Source organism: Muntiacus reevesi, chromosome 3, assembly GCF_963930625.1.
Source record: "Muntiacus reevesi chromosome 3, mMunRee1.1, whole genome shotgun sequence".
In the NCBI taxonomy this organism is placed as follows: domain Eukaryota; kingdom Metazoa; phylum Chordata; class Mammalia; order Artiodactyla; family Cervidae; genus Muntiacus; species Muntiacus reevesi.
In genome coordinates, this window is record NC_089251.1 from 266,668,217 (window position 1) to 266,687,840 (window position 19,624).

At 41.1% G+C, this 19,624-nt stretch overlaps 1 pseudogene; it reads left to right on the forward strand.

Annotated features, from left to right (window-relative positions):
• The first annotated feature begins 4,092 nt into the window (after positions 1–4,092).
• Positions 4,093–4,576, forward strand: LOC136164251 (actin-related protein 2/3 complex subunit 4 pseudogene; annotated as a pseudogene).
• Positions 4,577–19,624: the final 15,048 nt, after the last annotated feature.

The following is a 19,624-nucleotide window of genomic DNA, read 5'->3' on the forward strand; positions in this document are numbered from 1 at the left end:
CAGTGAGGGCCATGGCCAGAGGTCCCCCCATGTCATGGTGGGCCTGGGTCAGCACAAGGTGACCCTGCAGACCTTCTACAAGCAGAAGCTTGAGTGGAAATGACATTTGACTCTCCATGGCCATCACTTTGCCCTGTGTTCTAACAGGACTAGAAAGTTCAAATGGAGTAAGATTATAGAAAGCAGGGAAGGCCAGAATGAGATTTGAAGTTTGTTTCCTGAGCAGCAAGGGGCTGGGACCTGACAGAGGATTGTGACCACAGGAAGACAGCCTGGTCTCTGCTAAGGAACCTAGCCCTCCCCAAATGACCAGGCACGGTGCTCTGCCAAAAGCCAACAGTTCCTGCTTCTCTACCAGAGCACCTCTCAAGTGTTGTCATGTTTACAGACCCCAGGCCAGCTGGCAAAGGAAGGAATTAGTCAGAGAGTGGATGTGAATTATCAGGGTCTAAGAGCTCCTCACCAGCAGTGGGAAAAAGAAAAGGAAATTCTTGAACTAACAATTTATTGGTATTTTACAAAAACAACTTTAAGATTACAACAAATTAACTGTAAGAATTAGAAAAGAATAATACCATAATTAACCAATAATAATATGTGTCTCACAAGGAGAGAATAGAATTTAAGCTATTTGATCACTGTTAATATTGTGACATAATGAAATTAAAAGTTTAGGATTTAATGCTATGAATTTATCTCATGGATGTTGTTATTCAGTCGCTCAGTTGTGTTCTACTCTTTGCAACCCCATGGACTGTAGCACATCAAGCTTCCCTGTCCTTCACCATCTCCCAGAGTTTGCACAAACTCATATTCATTGAGTTGATGATGCCATCCAACCATTTCATCCTCTGTCATCCCCTCTTCCTCCTCCCCTCAATCTTTCCCAGCACCAGGATCTTTGCTAATGAGTTGGATCTTTGCATCAGGTGGCCAAAGTATTGGAGCTTCAGCATCGGTCCTTGGATGTAGTCACAGTAGTATTTCAAGTAAGTGTATTGCAATATTTGCCATGTGTAAAAGAGAAAAAAAGAAAAAAAAGGACAAATTGGAAGCCCATAAAGCCCATCATGGAGTACCACATAGCTATAAAATTGAAGAAAATTTGAATATGCAAACATTTGCACACACGTTTTCATAGGTATATTTTTATATCCACACAAAAATCCCAGAAGGAACTGTTAAGAGTGGTGGTTTTGTGAGGGTGACTGGTTTTCTCAGGAGTCTTATTTTCCACTAGATACTCTTTGTCCCATTTGAACTTATTATTTGCATGCATAGATAACATTCTAAAGGTAAAGTAAAGGTGAGGAAGTGGGTGGTAGTTCTGATAGAGATTCCTGGGTGATCACCCTACCTCTTTTCTGACCTCTGTGAGCACACAGTCATGATATATCCCTGCCTTCCTACAGTCAGGTGTGGAAGTGATGTGAGCCAGACTCCCCCTCCCCAACATGCAGATGCTCGTGATGCTCCCACTACCAGCTTGATGCAGGCAGGGATCAAGGTGACTTGGAAGCCAGGTATGGAGGGGAAGAAACACCTGCCCAGCATGACATGTGGCCCCAACTTTATGTAAATAAGAAACAAATTCTACTAAGGATACTTCTAGACTTTTGAGACTGATCTGTCACAGTAAAATAATTAGCTTAATCAAAACTGAAGATTTTACATTGAATTGGAGTACTTTACAAACCTAAAATATGTGACCTTGGCTTGCTGATAGAGAAAATAGAAGACCCATATATTGCAGTGGCAGAAAATTTGATGAAACTGCTGGCTTTCCACAACTTAGAAGGCAAGTCGAATTGTTGGCGAGCCCATGGCAAGTGCATGCCTGCTAAGTCACTTCAGTCATGTCAACTCTTTATGACCCTATGGATTGCAGCCCACTAAGCTCCCCTGTCCATGAGATTTTCCAGGCAAGAATACTGAAGTGGGTTGCCATGCCCTCCTCCAGGTGATCTTCCTGACCCAGGGACCAAACCCAAGTCTCTTACGTCTCCTGCACTGGTAGATGGGTTCTTGAACACTAGAACCACCCACCTGGGAAGCCCTGCTCTAAGTGAGGGTATAGGAAATAAACTATGTTGCTTTTACTTTCTGCTTTTAGCAAAATGCTATAAAGAATGTATAAGCTCTGGGTAGAATTGGTATGTTTACAAACAAAAATGAGAGGGAATAAAGAAAATTCAGAAATTTGGGGACTTAAACTTTTAGAATATGGGTTCTATGACACCAAAAATTAAAGATAAGATTGAGAGAAATTTGCTAAGGAATGTATTCCTTCACCTTATTTCTAAGGCAAAGATCAGATATATGCAGCAGATATATCAGATATATCCATGTCCTGTGTTTCTGACAAACTCAAGGTTAAGTGAGCAAGACAGGGTGTGAGGAAGTAAAACAAAAACCAAATCTGGGTTGGGACTATGCATAGGAAAGAATTTTGTTCATGTTTTGAGGCACATAGAACTGACTAGAGACAAATAGATAAGAGATCTACTAAGTTGTAAGATTTATGTTGCCAAAGAGATCATGAACCCAGCCTAAAGAGCAACTTTTCAATGTTGGAGCCTTAGAAGAGCTCTTGCTATGGTTTTATTATGTCCCTTGTCCATCACTGGATATCTAAAGGGTCTGAAAGGGAAGCAGATAGATTGTTGATTGTTAATTGTAGATTGTTAATCTGCAGGTGGCTGGGATGCAGGGATACCACACTCCAGATCTGATGGAGGGCACTGGGCATCCTTCTCTCCTGGGAGTTGGATATAGCAATGGGACAGCCCAGAGAAATTATTTTTCCTAAAAGAAAATCACATTGACTTTGTCTTCAAAGGTGGAATGCTACCAGAGGGTAGACTGCTGCAGAATTCTGTCTACTCATCTAATTCATGTCTTTATTTTCATGGGCCTGGATTAGACAAAATTCTCCCGTTTCCCTTGAAGGGAGGACAGCCATGTGACTAAGTTCTAGCCAGTGGGATGCAAGCAGCCACTATCTGCTCAAAAAAAAACCACCTGATTCTCCAAATTTGCATCTTGATGGGAAGGAGTACAGTGGCATTGGAAATTGTACATTGATGAAGAAAATGTAGGAAAGAAGCTTTGCTGTTGGGGGAGAGCTGCATGCTGATCATGAGCACCTGTGTGGGGTTTCGTGTTGGCCACACATGAGCTTCCACTGGGTTCAGCCACTAGGTTCAGGGATCTGCATGTTATAGCAGCTCATGCTACCTGATACCAGCATAGATGTGCTGATAAGAAGAGTATGGAATAGTGCACACAGTAGGACCCTACTTTATAATTTTTAAAAGCACAAATGTGGAGATTCCTTTAAAAACTAGGAATAAATCTACCATATGACCCAGCAATCCCACTGCTGGACATATACCCTGAGAAGACCACAACTCAAAAATATACACATATTCCTATATTCATTGCATCACTATTTACAAGAGCCAGGACATGGAACCAACCTAGGTGTCATCAGCAGATGAATGGATAAAGAAGATGTAGTACATTATGCCATGGAATATTACTCAACCATACAAAAGAACAAATTTGAGTCAGTTCTAGTGAGGTGGATGAACCTAGAGCAGGTTATACAGAGTGAAGTAATTCAGAAAGAGAAAAACAAATACTGTATACTAATGTATGTATATGGAATCTAGAAAAAAGTATTGATGAACCTATTTTCAGGGAAGGAAGCAGATTTAGAAAACAGACTTGTGGACACAGTGGGGGAAAGAGAAAGTGGTAAGAATGGAGAAAGTAGTATCTACATATACCCACTAAAATGTGGAAAATAGCTGGTGAGAAGTTGCTATATAACACAGGGAGCCCAGCCTGGAGCGCTGTGATGACCTGGAGGGGAGGGATGGGAGGAAGGGCGGGAGACTCAAGAATGGTAGGATATGCATATAATTATGGCTGATTAGTATTGTTGTATGGCAGAAACGGACATAACATGGTAAAGCAATTTTCCTCCAATTAAAAAATACACTTAAAAAAAGCACAAGTGGGACAGGTGAGGCATTGCTGGGCTGGCCACTTCCACACTTCTTCTTTCCTGCCCAGCCAGCATCTGTGATGACTGCCACTTTCCAGCCCTACCTGAGTGTGGAGGAGGCCACACTGCAGGCTGCCCTCTGCTTAGAGGATTTCTCCTCCCAGATAGTGGAACAACACAACAGGCCAGAAGTAGAAGTCAGAAGTAGCAAAGAGCTCATTCTACAACCCATGACCATCAGCAGGATTGAGAAGGAAAAGATTCTGATGGAATCCTCCATCAACTCTGTCAGGGTCAGCATTGCTGTGAAGCAGAGAAGATGCTATGTCACAAGTTCATGTGCTTCATCCTGATGTGAGCAGAAAGCTTCTTTATCCTCTGAAGGAAACCAGTGGAGGGGTATGACATCAGGTCTCTGTTCACCAGCTTCCACACAGAGCAGATGTATTTGTGGACTTTATGATCCCCTTCGTGGAAGAAACTGACAAGGAGATCAGTGAGATGAAGCCATTGGTCAATGCCCGTGAGTGCTTTGTGGCAGAGGAGTTCCTCAAGAATGTTTAAACCACCTGACTGGATCTCATGGCCTCCCCCTCAGACTCCCCCATATCTCTGCGAAGACATCTTAGAGTTAACTTCCCAGAGCGGCGGAGGTGGCAGTAGCAGAGGGGAGCTGGGTCGGGGTGGGCATTAGATGCAGGAGGTGGGTGTTGTGCTTGCTCGCTGGGCCACAAAGCAGCAGTGGACCTACCCCAAGGCCACATGTGCCTGGTCAGGCTTGCTTCTGATGTCCTGAGCCAGGACAGATTTTTTTCTTAACACCTTGAAACATAAAACTCTGTGCTTGTAGGAGACTGCAACCTTTTTGTCTTTTTTTTTTTTTTTTTTTAAAGAAACAAATGATCTGCACCTCCAGTGACTGTGACTGGCCCCAGTGATTGTACCTTATTGGTCGCTGTGGGTCTGGGAGGGCCTGGAGCCAGAAGGAGACTTCTGTTCCTCCCCAGAGCCACCAAAGGTGGGGACAGAGGGAGGTTTCAGATTTGTGTTCCTCTCCCTTATCCTCCTGTTTCCTTGGGCCCAGTAGAAGTGGTAGGGACCCTCTGCCTGCTTCCTGAGCTCTGCCTGCAGTTGGCCACCCAGCACCGGCTGGGGACAGAGGCTGAACTCATGGCCTCCAGCCACGTCTATGAGCTGGGACCTAAAAGCTAGGCTGTTTTTGGCCCCAGGGGCTGCTTTGTGCCCTCCCAGTTGCAAGAGGGCCACGGTTTCACCTTTTCTGTCAGCAGTGCCTGTGCTAGAAGTGGAGAGGTGAGTCCTCCAAAGCGTCCCCGCCAGGGCCTCCTGCCTGCCCTGGTTCCTCTTCTCCCACGCTCACTCTTTCTTTTCCTATTCTGGTGGATCCTCCCTCCCCTTGTTAAAGTCTCTTTTTGCCCCTCCGGGGCTTCAAGAATAATTAAAAAAAAAAAAAAGCACAAGTATGTGACAGATGTTTTTCTGGAAGAAACTGTGGACAGTGGGGATAGAGGCTTTCTGTTATGAGTAGACAGGAGATCTTTACTTTTCCTTTTGTGATCTACATCAGCTTGACATTTTAAATATGTACCTATACAGATTCCATAAAAATTATAAAAATATGCTTCTTTCTGAGACATAATCTTTTGCATATTTGAAACATTTATAAGAAATATTGGGCATTATTTGTGCTGTTTCCATAGAAATGAGGATTAATGAAAAAGATGTAAAGAGAAACTTGTGAACTCAGTGTGAATTTATTTCTTGGGAACAGAAATGTTTTGCCCCACAAAGAGCTGTGTGCTGTCAGCCAAAGGGGAGGGATGCATATCAAGGAGCCTAAGAGGATTTCTCACACTGAGGAGGACATTAGACAAAGCAGTGTCTCGCAGCTTGTTTCATTGAATGGTAATAGTTACTGACAGCCTGTTTCATAAAACTGAGGGAGCTTTTCAAGATCTGAAGCAGAATCCTGGGTACCCCCAGCACCTGTGGTGCCTCCCGACGGCCCCAGGAATAGAGGGATCCGTATCTTGTGGCACCAGTAACCCTTAACCGTGCCCTGCCACTGTTCACAGACAACCAGCTCTGTCATCCAAGTTCACAGCCTTCACCAGCTGGCAGCATGTAACGGTCTGTAAAGGGCCCGACTCATGATTCTCATCAATGGTCATGACTGCAGGCTCTCCACTCTCAGCCCCAGGTTCCCTAGCACCCTCCTCTTCTGCAGCCTCCAGGGGCAGGACCAGGACCCAGGAGCTGGCCTGGGAGGGCAGCACAGGAGGGCAGCCAGCACTGAAGAGAGGGTGGCAGGGATGAGCTGTGTCCACATGGCAGCAGAATGTAAAGGCCAGGTTTGGATTCTCTTGATAAGCACAGGCCACTTTAAGACAGTGATGGGGCAGAAAAGCATTTAGCCCTGGAATTGGGATAATGAAAGAAGAAATTCTGGGTTTCCCTGTAACTGGAACACTAACAGGTCACTAATTCCCAGGAAATGGAATTTATACACAGCCCTCAACTGTATATCCTGCTTAATTTTTTGTATACAAGAATGATTCAGTGATATATGGGTTAAACATAGCAATTTATTCATTCATTCCAAATGCATTTTTAGGAGGTGGCTACCTCCTATGTACCAAAGATAACACTGTTGTTGTTCAGTCACTAAGTCATGTCTGATGCTTTGCAACCCCATGAACTGCAGCATGCCAGGCTTCTCTGGTATCGTCCACCATCTGATGGCAGAGAAAGGAACTATTCCCAGTGACATCCAGAGTTCTGAGATAGCCCTGAGGACTGAACTCCCTGTGTTATACAACAACTTCTCTCCAGCTGTCTATGTTGCACGGTAGTGATATATGTTAATGCTACCTTCTCCATTCATCACACTCTTTCCTGCCCCCACTGTGTCCACAAGTCCATGCTCTACATCTGTGTATCCATTTCTTCCCTGCAAATGGGTTCATCAATACCATTTTCCTAGATTCCATATATATACACTAATATGCAATATTTGTTTTTCTCTTTCTCACTTACTTCACTTTGTATAATAGGCTCTAGATTGAGGGTCCTGAAGGCTACACCTGATCTCACTGAATCCCAATGTCAGTGACATGGGCTTCATGTACTAGAACCTATCAAGGAATAACAATGGGGTTTCTGGACCCCACAGACCACACAACTATTGCACCTCATTTTTGAGGGCCATGATGGACACACCAGATAGTCAGGACCATACATAGGGGTACCTTCTGCTAGTATCTCCATGATGCACTGGATTCTGTCCTGAATCAATTTACAGGCTCACTGAGGAGAAAAGATTAATTGAGATGAAGAAGTTAGAAGGAAAGTGCCTCAGAAAGCATAGAATTGACTGTAATAATGGTCCCATCGGCACTGAGCCAAAAATAGAGTTGCATGAAAGAATGAGTGAGGGGACAATGACATGTAGAGCTGTGGGTGATCCCGTTTCTCAGCGACAGGAAGCATGGGGGCAGCATGCCTGATACAAGCGATGTCAGATACTGGCTGCACACAGGGATCACTGTCAGTGAAGGACACTGGGTACCCCTCCTAATGACTGGGCCTTAAGAGAAGATATGTAGTGAAAGAAAAGGATCACCACCCTTGGGACTGCCTCAAATAACCAGCATCACAAACGTTCCATTATCTAGTGTCATTGGTGTTTGCGGAACTCTGGAAATTTGCCTCATCTTTACATTTTCATCTAAATATGTGGTAGGGATAGACACAGGTGTGCTTTGAATTAACGTGAAAGAGATCTTTTTTCACTTGCTTGTTTCAAGGACAGTGTTTGTTGGTTTTATTTGGAGACTATTGGGGAAAGTTTTAAAATGCTATCACATAACATAGAGACCCTTTCATAAGAAATTCCTCTCCTGTGGGAACTGTGTAAGAGTTTAAAACAAAAGAACATCTGACACATCTTAATTAAATGTAGCCCTTAGTTAGGTCATTATGCCAGCAGATGTATTTTGCAGCTGCTGAAGAAAGGAAACGAGCCTTTATGTTCCTCACACAAGAGACAAGACTAACTGAGATGAAGAAGTTAGAAAAAAAAGTGCCCCAGAAAACATGGAATTGACTGCAACTGAGGGAGAAGCATTTCTTCCTGGAGAGGCTAGTGTATGATTTGAACCCAACTGTCTTTTTTCTTTGTCTCTTCTCTTTTTCCTTTGACATGCCTGTCAATGGCCATTTGGGCCCTCGTGTCAAGTTATAGAATACGTATTAGGGAGAAATGCTTTCAAACCAGCAGTGCACATAAGACAAATGACTTTTCCTCTGATGCCTCCAATACTATTGAATTATGATGTTTTCTACAAAATAACCCAGCAGTCTATTGGGACTCCGGGTGAGTTGGAGCTGTCCATCCACTCATGTTGCCAACAGCCAGCCTGCTCTACAGCTGCCATTGGCCTCCCGTCATTTCCTGAGAGCAGGTGAGAGAGCTGCATGTGTACATGACTGACCCTTCCAGACACATGTCTCCACCCGGGGACAAGACAGGGGAGCATACCCTTCGTTGCTTATTCATCATGGCAAGTGTCAATGCAGGGAGATGGCTTGTCAAGCTAAGGAAGCATTTTGGCTCATTTTGTAATGTGGAGGATGCACCAAGCCACTCAAATTAGCACAAAACATCCTGAGAGATCAGCCCTATTAACACATTTATATGCTGTATTTGTCCCATTGTGCTCAAGAATCAATACTGCATCGATTCACTCTTAATTGTCCTCTAAAAGTTCCATGTGTGCCAGGCCTGTCTTTGTTCTTCAGATGACAGCTTCAAAGGAGACAGGACCACTTGTTTCACCTTTCCTGGCTCTTGGGCACTATGTGGCAGATGGTGTGCTTTAGTAGAAAGAACACTGGATGAGGGCTGGACAGACCTGAATTTGCATCATATTTTGCAAAACTATTTCTGCTTTCCAAGTCTCCATTTCCTTATCTGCAAAGTAAGAATACTACCATCTGACCCTCAGTGTTGCTGGGATAATAAGCCAGTGAACAAACACAGAGCACTTCCACACAGTACGTCAGGGTTTTTCCACAATCAAGGAACACAACTTCTTGGTTTCTTGACAGATATATCCCCCATGTAGCTAGAGATATCACACAAAGTGACCAGGTCCAGAAAAAGGCATATGTCCCAATATGTGTGTTTTATCACTGTGTGAACCCTGGGTTAGTCCTACTTCATTGCATGGTTCCTAAATTCACCTTTAGGATCGCCTGGGAGATTTTACAAACTATAATATCCCATCCCTAGAGAGACTCCAATCTAGGAGGCCCAGGATAGGTAGTGAGCTTGCTGGAGGCTGTGTCCCTGCCTGGAACATAAAACTACCTCAAGCCCTACAGGACTGAGTTCGCAGTGTGACCTTCAGGTTCCCCTTTCCCTCCCAGCACAGTCCTGAGCACCAGGCCCTGAGGTCTGATTGGGGTAGGCAGGGCTGTGCAAGGATGCAGAGAAAGGGAAAGAAAGAAAACTCCCCCCCCGCCCCCAATCTGAGTGACAGCCCTTACTAGTCTCCTGGGGGTCAGTCTCTTCAACTCAGACCCATCTGCTTGCTGCTGCCAGATGGATCTTTCTGATACACAAAAATAATCACTTCCATTACCAGCTTAAAATTCCTCCCTGATTGTTGGCTTAATGATAGTGACAATAGGTAATTTTACCTATTCCTCATCACAGAAGGGAAATCCAGAGCACAAAGATGCTCAGCCACACACAGCCAGAAAGTGGGGCAGAACCAGAAGCATCTCTCCAGGGCCCCTGCCATCGTGTTCTTCTTGGAGCACTGTGGCTGAGCCCTGCTCAAGGGCCTGCCCCAGTCTGTCATTCCTGTCCCATCAGGGGCCACCTGTGCCCCACACTGGTCACTTCCTCTCCCTGCCCTGAAGTCCAGACTGCCCTAGGGAGACTAGTTGCCTCTCTTCTGTTCTCTGAAATAATGAATTTTACACTTCAGGTGAGTCATCCTTGCCTCCCTTTCCCCACTGGGCACTCCCCAGTGATAGAGAAAATTGCCCAGACTTGGTACTAGCCTAGCATAGAGGAGGTTTTCTCTTGGTTTGAAGAATGAGTGAGTGAATGAAAGGCCTGTGAATGCCAACAGTACAGACGGAGGGAGATGGGGAGCATCAGAGCACAGAAACTCCTAGTCATGGCAAGAGCTAATGTGAAATCTGTGTCTCTCAAAATTTCCTAGGCACCATCCTCAGTATTATCCAAAAAAAAAAAAAAAAGGCTTTTATTTCATTGCAAAGAAATTCCACCAAGTGCCAGAAATATCTGAGAGTGAGTTATGATCCTAACACACATATTTGCTGGGTTTTGTTTGCAAGAAAGCTTGACATGCAAATGAAAGAAAATCCTAAGTGGTCAATTTTTCACCAATAATTTTATTTGGCCATCAGGTAAACATAGGCTGCATTAGACATCTCTGTGAGACTTCCTTTAAAATTATCAAAAACATCTTCTCTCTGACATTTACTACCCATCCTGCAACAGTTTGTTGTATAATATATAACAGTAGCAACAGCAAACATAAGCAAATAATAAGCAAAAATTAAATGGAATGTGAGAAATTGTCTGCAAATCATCCGATAGAAGTTTATATCCAAAATGTATTTTAAAATTCATACAGTTCAAAGACAAAAAAAATTAAACAACCCAATTTTAAAATGAACACCCGTGGCTGATTCATGTCAATGTATGGCAAACGCCACTATAATATTGTAAAGTAACTAGTCTCCAATTAAAATAAATTAATTTTTAAAAAATGAACAGAATATTTAAATAAACATTTTCCCAAAGAAGACATACAAATAGTCGAAAGCTATATGAAAAGATGCTCAACACGACTAATCATCAGAGAAATGTAAATAGAAACCACAATGCAACATCACCTCACACTTACCAGGAAGACTGTATTCAAAAGGGCAAGAGACAAATATTGGCAAGATGAAATATAACTTGTGCACTGTTGATAGAACATAAATTACTATAACTACTAGGTAAAACAGTATGGAGATTTCTCAAAAAATTCAGAGAGCTACTATACGTTGGTATATTGTTGTTCAGTCACTAAGTCATGTCCAACTCTTTGCTACCCCATGAGCTGCAACACACCAGGCTTCCCTGTCCTTCACCTTCTCCCAGATTGTGCTCAAATTCATGTAAATATCTGCTGAGTCAGTGATGTTATCTAGCTGTCTCATCCTTAGCCAAACCCTTTTCCTTTTGCCATCAATCTTTCCCTGCATCAGGGTCTCTTCCAATGAGTCAGCTCTTCACATCAGGTGGTCAAAGTATTGGAGATTCAGCTTCAGCATCAGCCCTTCCAAAGAATATTCAGAATAGATTTCCTTTAGGATTGACTGGTTTGATCTCTGCTGTCCAAGGGACTCTCAAGAATCTTCTCCAGCACCACAATTCAAAAGCATCAATTCTTCATCCCTCAGCCTTCTATATGGTCCAACTCTCACATGTGTACATGTACATCTGTTTTTCCCGTAGTCATCTTTACATGACTACTGGAAAAACCATAGATTTGACTATACTTCCTTTGTCGGCAAAATGATGTCTCTGTTTTTTAACATGCTATCTAGGTTTGTCATAGCTTTTCTTCTAAGGAGCAAGCGTCTTTTAATTTCATGGCTGCAGTCACTGTCCACAGTGATTCTGGAGCCCAAGAAAATAAAATCTGCTACTGTGTCCATATTTCCCCCATCTATTTGCCATGAAGTGATGTGACTGGGTGCCATGATTTTAGTTTTTTGAATGTTGAGTTTTAAACCAGGTATTTAACTCTACTCTTTCAACCCCATCAAGAGGCTCTTTAGTTCCTCTTCACATTCTGCCATTACAGTGAGATTATCTGCATATTAAAGGTTGTTGATATTTCTCTCAGCAGTCTTGATTCCAGCTTGTGATTCATTCAGCCCAACATTTTGCATAATGTACTTTACATATAAGTTAAATCAGTAGGGTGACAATATATAGCCTTGACATACTCCTTCCCCAATTTTGAACTAGTCTGTTGTTCCATGTACAGTTCTAACTATTGCTTCTTGACCTGCATACAGATTTCTCAGGAAGCAGGTAAGGTGGTCTGATATTCCAGTCTCTTTAGGAATTCTCCAGTTTCTTGTGATCCACAGAGTCAAAAGCTTTATTATAGTCAATAAAGCAGAAGTAGATGATTTTTTGGAATCCCCTTGCTTTTTCTATGATCCAGTGGAAGTTGACAATTTGATCTCTGGTTCCTCTGCCTTTTCTAAATCCAATTTGTACATTTGAAAGTTATCAGTTAATGTACTGTTGAAGCCTAACATGAAGGATTTTGAGTATTACCTTGCTAGCATGTGAAATGAGTGCAATTGTACATTAGTTTGGACATTCTTTAGCATTTCTTTTCTTTGGGACTGAAATGAAAACTGACATTTTCCAGTGTAGTGATCATTATTGAGTTTTCCAAATTTGCCATCATATTGAGTGCAGCACTTTAACAGCATCATCTTTTAGGATTTGAAATAGTTCAGTTGGAATTCCATCACCTCCAGTAGCTTTGTTCATAGTAATGCTTCCCAAGTCCCACCTGACCACACACTCCAGGATGTCTGACTCCAGGTGAGTGATCATATCTGGGTCATTAAGTTCTTTTTTGTATAGTTCTGTGTATTCTTGCCAGCTCTTCTTAATCTCTTCTGCTTCTGTTAGGTTCTTGCCATTTCTCCTTTATTATGCCCATCTTGGCATGAAATATTCCTTTGTTACCTCAAATTTTCTCAAAGAGATCTTGTCTTTCCCATTCTGTTGTTTTCCTCTACGTCTTTGTGTTGCTCAGTTGAGAAGGCTTTCTTATCTTTCCTTGCTATACTCTGGAACTCTGCATTCAGATGGTTATATCTTCACTTTCTCTTTTGCCTTCTGCTTCTCCTCTTTTCTCAGCTATTTGTAAGACCTCCTCAGACAACCACTTTGCCTTCTTGAATTTCTTTTTCTTCGGATGGTTTTGGTCACCTCCTCCAATAACGAATCTCTGTCCGTAGTTCTTCAGGCACCCTGTCTACTAGTTCTAATCCTTTGAATCAATTCATCACATCTACTCTACACACATCTAATCATAAGGGATTTGATTTATGTCACACCTGAATGGCCTAGAGGTTTTCCATACTTTCTTCAGTTTAAACTTGAATTTTGCAGTAAGGAGCTCATGATCTGAGTCACAGTCAGCTCCAGGTCTTGTTTTTGCTGACTATGTAAACTATCTTCATCTTCAGCTGCAAAGAATATCAATTCAGTTCAGTCGCTCAGCTGTGTCCAGCTCATGGCCTGCAGCACGCCAGGCCTCCCTGTCCATCACCAACTCCTAGAGTCATTGAGTCAGTGATGCCATCCAAAATCTCATCCTCTGTCATCCCCTTCTCCTCCCACCTTCAATCTTTCCCAGCATCAGGGTCTTTTCAAATGAGTCAGTTCTTCGTATCAGGTGGCCAAAATATTGGAGTTTCAGCTTCAGTATCAGTCCTTCCAATGAATATTCAGGGCTGATTTCCTTTAGTATGGACTGGTTGGATGTCCTTGCTGTCCAAGGGACTCTCAAAAGTATTCTCCAACACCACAGTTCATGAACATCAATTCTTTAGTGCTCAGTTTTCTTTATAGTCCAACTCTCACATCCATACATAACTACTGGGAAAACCATACTTTTGACTAGATGGACCTTTGTTGGTATCTGATTTCAGGTGGTCAGTATTGACCATCTCATGATGTCCATGTGTAGAGTCATCTTCTGTGTTGTTGGAAGAGGCTGTTTGCTGTGACCAGTGTGTCCTCTTGGCAAAACTCTGTTAGCTTTTGCCCTGATTCATTTTTGTATTCCAATCCCCTGTGATGAAATGGACATTGTTTTTGGTGTTAATTCTAGAAGGTCTTATAGGTTTTCATAGAACCATTCAACTTCAGTTTCTTTGGCATTGGAGGTCAGGGCATAGTCTTAGATTGCTCTGATATTGAAGGGTTTGCCCTGGAAACAAACCAAGATCATTCTGTCATTTTTGAGATTCCACTTAAGTACTCAAGCACTGCATTTCAGACTCTTGTGTTGACTATGAGGGCTACTCTATCTCTTCTAAGGGACTGTTGCCCACAGTAGTAGATACAATGGTCATCTGAATTAAGTTCACCTGTTCTCATCCATTTTAGTTCACTGATTTCTAAAACGTTGATGTTCACTCTTGCCATGTCCTGCTTGACCATGTCCAATTTACATTGATTCATGGACCTCATAATTCAGGTTCCTATCCAATATTGTTCTTTACAGCATCAGACTTTAGTTTCACCACCAGGCACATCCACAACTGAGCATCATTTCTGCTTTGGGCCAGCCTCTTCATTCTTTCTGGAGATATTTCTCCACTCTTCCCCAATAGCATGTTGAACATCTACTGAGCTGGATGGCTCATCTGCCAGTGTCGTATCTTTTTGCCTTTCATACTGTTCGTGATGTTCTTGAGGCAAAAATACTGAAGTGTTTTGCCATTCCCTTCTCCATTTGGGTATATATCCAAAGGAAATAGAAACCTTTCTCAAATATAGTCACCCTCATGTTTAATGCAGCATTATCCACATTAGCCAAGACATAGAAACATCCTACTTATCCACTGGTGAATGAACAGATAAAGAAAATGTGGTGACTGTGTGAGCACAAAGAACTGATGTTTTTGATTGTGGTGCTGGAGAAGACTCTTGAGCATCCCTTGGACTACAAGGATTAAACCAGTCAGTCCTAAAGGAAATCAACTCAATGGACATGGATTTGAGCAAACTCCAGGAGAGTGGTGTGCTGCAATCCGTGGGTTCTTAAAGAGTCACACATGACTTAGTGACTAAACAACAACAGCAAATATATATATTCAACTGCGTGAAAAGTAGGAATTCTATCTTTTGTAACAATGTGTGTGTGTGGATCTTGAATGTATTATGCTAAGTGAAATAAGGCAGACAAAGACTTTATGTTCTCCTTTATATGCGTGTGTCTAAAAATATTTGATGTCATGGAAAAGAAGAGTATAATTGTGGCTGTCAGGGCCTGATAGGGGAAATATGGTGATGTTGGTCAAAGGGTAAAAACTTCTATATATAGAATGAATTTATTCTGGTAATAAAATGAGTATACAGCATCATAAATATAATTAACAATACAGTATTATATACTTGAACTACCCAGGTGGCAATAGTAGTAAAGAATTTGTTTGCCAATGCAGGAGATAGAAGAGATGCAGGTCCAATCCCTGGGTCGGTAAGATCCCCTGAAGGAGGGCGTGGCAACCCACTCCAGTATTCCTGCCTAGAGAATCCCAAGAACAGAGGAGCCTGGCAGGCTAAAGTCCACAGGACCACAAAAAGTTGGACACGACTGAAGTGACTTAACGCTCATTATATACTTGAAATGTTGAAAGTATAGATCTTTAATGTCATCACCATAAAAATATGGCAAGTATGTGATGAAACAAGGTGTTAACTTACCTTGTTGTGGTAATTATTTTACTATATATACATACATGAAATTGCTACAGTTTACACCTTATGCTTACACATATGTCGATATAATATTGCAATCATTTGGGAAAAAAATCTGTTTCTCTGGACTTGAGGGAGCTAGCTATATTTAACTGCTTAAGATAAAAACATTATGCTTTTTATTTTTTTCTAATTATCAGATGCATTCTAGAAAAACAAGCTTATATAATATAGCCTCTTTACTAATACTGTGTTTATATTTTAATACAAAATATGATCTGAGTAAATCATATCCCTATTAAAAAGTCATTCAGAAATGCTACTGTTAGTTGTCTTGGGTGTCATTCTTAATAAGAAGGTGCTGTACAAGGATGTACCAAAAATGTTATGAAAATAATCCACCAGGCATGTAAGATAATTACATGTTTGAAAACTCAAGAGGGAAACAAATGTATGTGTAAGACTTGGTTATTTACAAAGTCTTACTAATTAGCTTAGTAGGAAATCAACTATGCATTTATGCATCAGCAATAGTTTCTAATCTCAAATTGGAATTAAACCTCCTGGAAATAAGAAAGAGAGATGATATAAATTTGAATAATCTTTTAAAAAATCCATGGCCTATACACAGGGCTTCCCAGGTAGTGCTAGTGGTAAAAAAAAAAGAAAAAAAAAACTTGCCTGTCAATGCAGGAGACATAAAAGACACTTGTTTGATCCCTGGGTTGGGGAGATCCAGCAAGAAGTGGCAACCCACTCCAGAATTCTTGCTGGGAAAATCCCATGAACAGATGATCTTGGTGGGCTACAATCCACAGGGTCCCAAAGAGTCAGACACAACTGAAGCAACTGAGCATACAAAGGGTAAAAGCAATCTGGAAGCTTATCTCTGGGGAATCCTCGACACTGGGCTTACCAGAAAAATATATAAATCATCTGTTTTAAATTAGCTCAAAGAACTATAGGAAACCATATGTTAAAAATTAAAGTATGACATTGGTGTTTCACCAGACAGAGAATGTTGATAAAGAGAAAGAATTTAATAAAAAAGAATGATGTACAAACTCTGAAATTGAAAAGTACAATAACTGAAATGAAAATTTGATGAGGAGGGGCAAATAGCAGATTTTAATAGCCAAAAGAAAGAATTAGGGAATTTAGCAACAAGTCGGTTGATATTATAAAATCTGAAGAATTAAAAGGAAAATAATGAAGAAAAATTATGAGCCTCAAGGACCTGTGAAACATAATCAAGATTATCAGCAAATGTATATTGGGAGTCACAAAAGGAAAGAAATAGGCAAAATACTTGAAGAAGTAACAATCAGAAACTTTCCAAATGTAATGAAAAACATTAAGTCAAGAAAGCTAATGCAATCAAAATAGAATAAATTCAAGGATATCCATAGCTTATGTATATTACTATCAAAATTCAGTTCAGTTCTGTCCTTCAGTCATGTTCAACTCTTTACAGTCCCATGGACTACAGAATGCCAGGCTTCCCTGCCCATCACCAACTCCTGGAGCTTGCCCAAATCATGTCCATTGAGTCGGTGATGCCCTCCAACCATCTCATACTATCAAATTATGGGACATTAAAGTTGAAGAGAATCTTGAAAGAAGCAAGAGACAAATAATTTAGGTACAAGGACTCCTGAATAAGATAAACAAGTGTTTTTTTCATCAGAAATCATGAAAGTCAGAAGGCAATGAAATGAGATATTCAATGTAATTAAAGAAAAAGACTGTCAATTAAGAATTTTATATGCTTATGGTGTTAGGAAGTATTCTAACTTCACTCTTTTGCACATAGCTGTCCAGTTTTCCCAGTACCACTTATTGAAGAAGGTCTCTTTTCTCCATTGTATATTCTTGCCTCCTTTGCTAAAGATAAGGTACCCATAGATGTGGGTTACCTCCAGGATTTCTATTTTATTCCATTGATCTATATTTCTGTTTTTTTGTGCTAGTACCACACTTTCTTGATTAATGTAGCTTTGTAGTATAGTCTAAAATCAGGAAGTCTCATTCCTCCTGCTCCATTTTTCTTTCTCAAGATTGTTTTGGCTATTCAGAGTCTTGTGTTTCATACAAATTAATTTTTTTGTTATAATTTTGTAAAAATGCCATTGGTAAGTTGATAGTGATTGCATTGAATCTGTGGATTGCTTTGGGTAGTACAGTCATTTTCACTTTATTGATTCTTCTAATCCAAAAACATCCTCAGAATGAGAGAAAATAATTGCAAATGAAGAAAGTGACAAAGGATTATACTCCAAAATATACAAGCAGCTCGTGAAGCTTAATATCAGAAAAGCAAACTACCCAATAAAAAAGGGGGCGGGGAGCGGCAGAACACCTGAACAGACATTTCTCCAAAGAAGACATAGAGATGGCCAACAGTCACATGGAAATATGCTCAACATCACTTATTATTAGACAAATGCAAATCACTGGTCAGAATGACCATCATCAAAAAATCTACAAACAATAAATGCTGGAGAGGGTGTGAAGAAAAGGGAACCTACTAACACGGTTGATGGGGATGTAAATTGATACAACCACTATGGAGAACAGTGTGAAAGTGAAAGTCACTCAGTCGTGTCCAACTCTTTGCGACTCCATGGACTATACAGTCCATGGAATTCTCCAGGCCAGAATACTGGAGTAGGTAGCCTTTCCCTTCTCCAGGGGATCATCCCAGACATAGGGAGAACAGTATGGAGATTCCTTTATTCCTAAAACCAGAAATAAAACCACAGTATGACCCGGCAACCTTATTATTGGGTATATACCCTGAGAAAACCATAATGCAAAAAGACACATGTACCTCTATGTTCAATGCAGCAGTATTTACAACAGCTAGGACATGGAAGTAACCTGGATGTCCACTGACAGATGAATGAATAAAGAAGTTGTGGTACATATATACAACAGAATATAAACCATAAAAAGGAATGAATTTGAGTCCATTGAAATGAGGTGCATGAACCTATGCAGAGTCAACTAAGTCAGAAAGAGAAAAACAAATATCATATATTAACACACACACACACACACACATATGTAATCTAGAAAAATGGTACTGATTAACCTATTTGCAGGGCAAGAATACAGACACAGATGTAGAGAATGGACTGTGGACACAGCAGGGGAATGAGAGGGTGGAACAAATTAAGAGAGTAAGATTGATATATATATATATATATACACTACCATGTGTAAAATATTAACAGATAGCTAATGGAAAGCTTCTACGTAACACAGAGAGCTCAGCCTGGTGCTCTGTGATGACCTAGAGGGGTGGGATGGGAGGAAGGCTCAAGAGGGAGGGGATACATATATATACTTAGAACTGATTTACATTGATGTATGAAGAAACCAACAGAACATTGCAAAGTAATTATCCTCCAATTAAAAATAAATTTCAAAATATAGAAAGAAAAAGAAAAATAAATAACAAATTAAAGAAAATGCAGGATAATAAAAATAACCAGTACCATCATGACATAACTACAAATTTTGTTTATGGTCTTTCTTCCTCTTTCAGACACTTGTTAATCATTAATCCACATCTGCCCTGTGTACTTCCATCCACTGCTTCTCAGGAAATTAAGTCTTTCTTATATGGTTCGAGGAGGCTCCTTTAAGCTGTTACCTCTGACTCAGATCAACTGTCAGCACCACAGCAAAGGGAGCTCCAGCATTCAGGTGGTCAACTGGTCAACTCCCAGTTGACCACCTGGGTCCTGAGTCACCACCCTGATGTGCTCATACCTCATATTCTATAAACAGAAATATCTCTCTGGCCAAATACACCATGGGAAATGCAACTTTCAGGTCAATCCCACCTACATTACTTCTCCCCGATCATATATACTATGATTCTCCTATCACTATATGCTTCAGTTCAGTTCAGTTCAGTAGCTGAGTCATGTCCAACTCTTTGCAACCCCATGGACTGCAGCACACCAGGCTTCCCTGTTCATCACCATCTCCTGAAGTTTCCTCAAATTCATGTTAATCGAGTCAGTGATGCC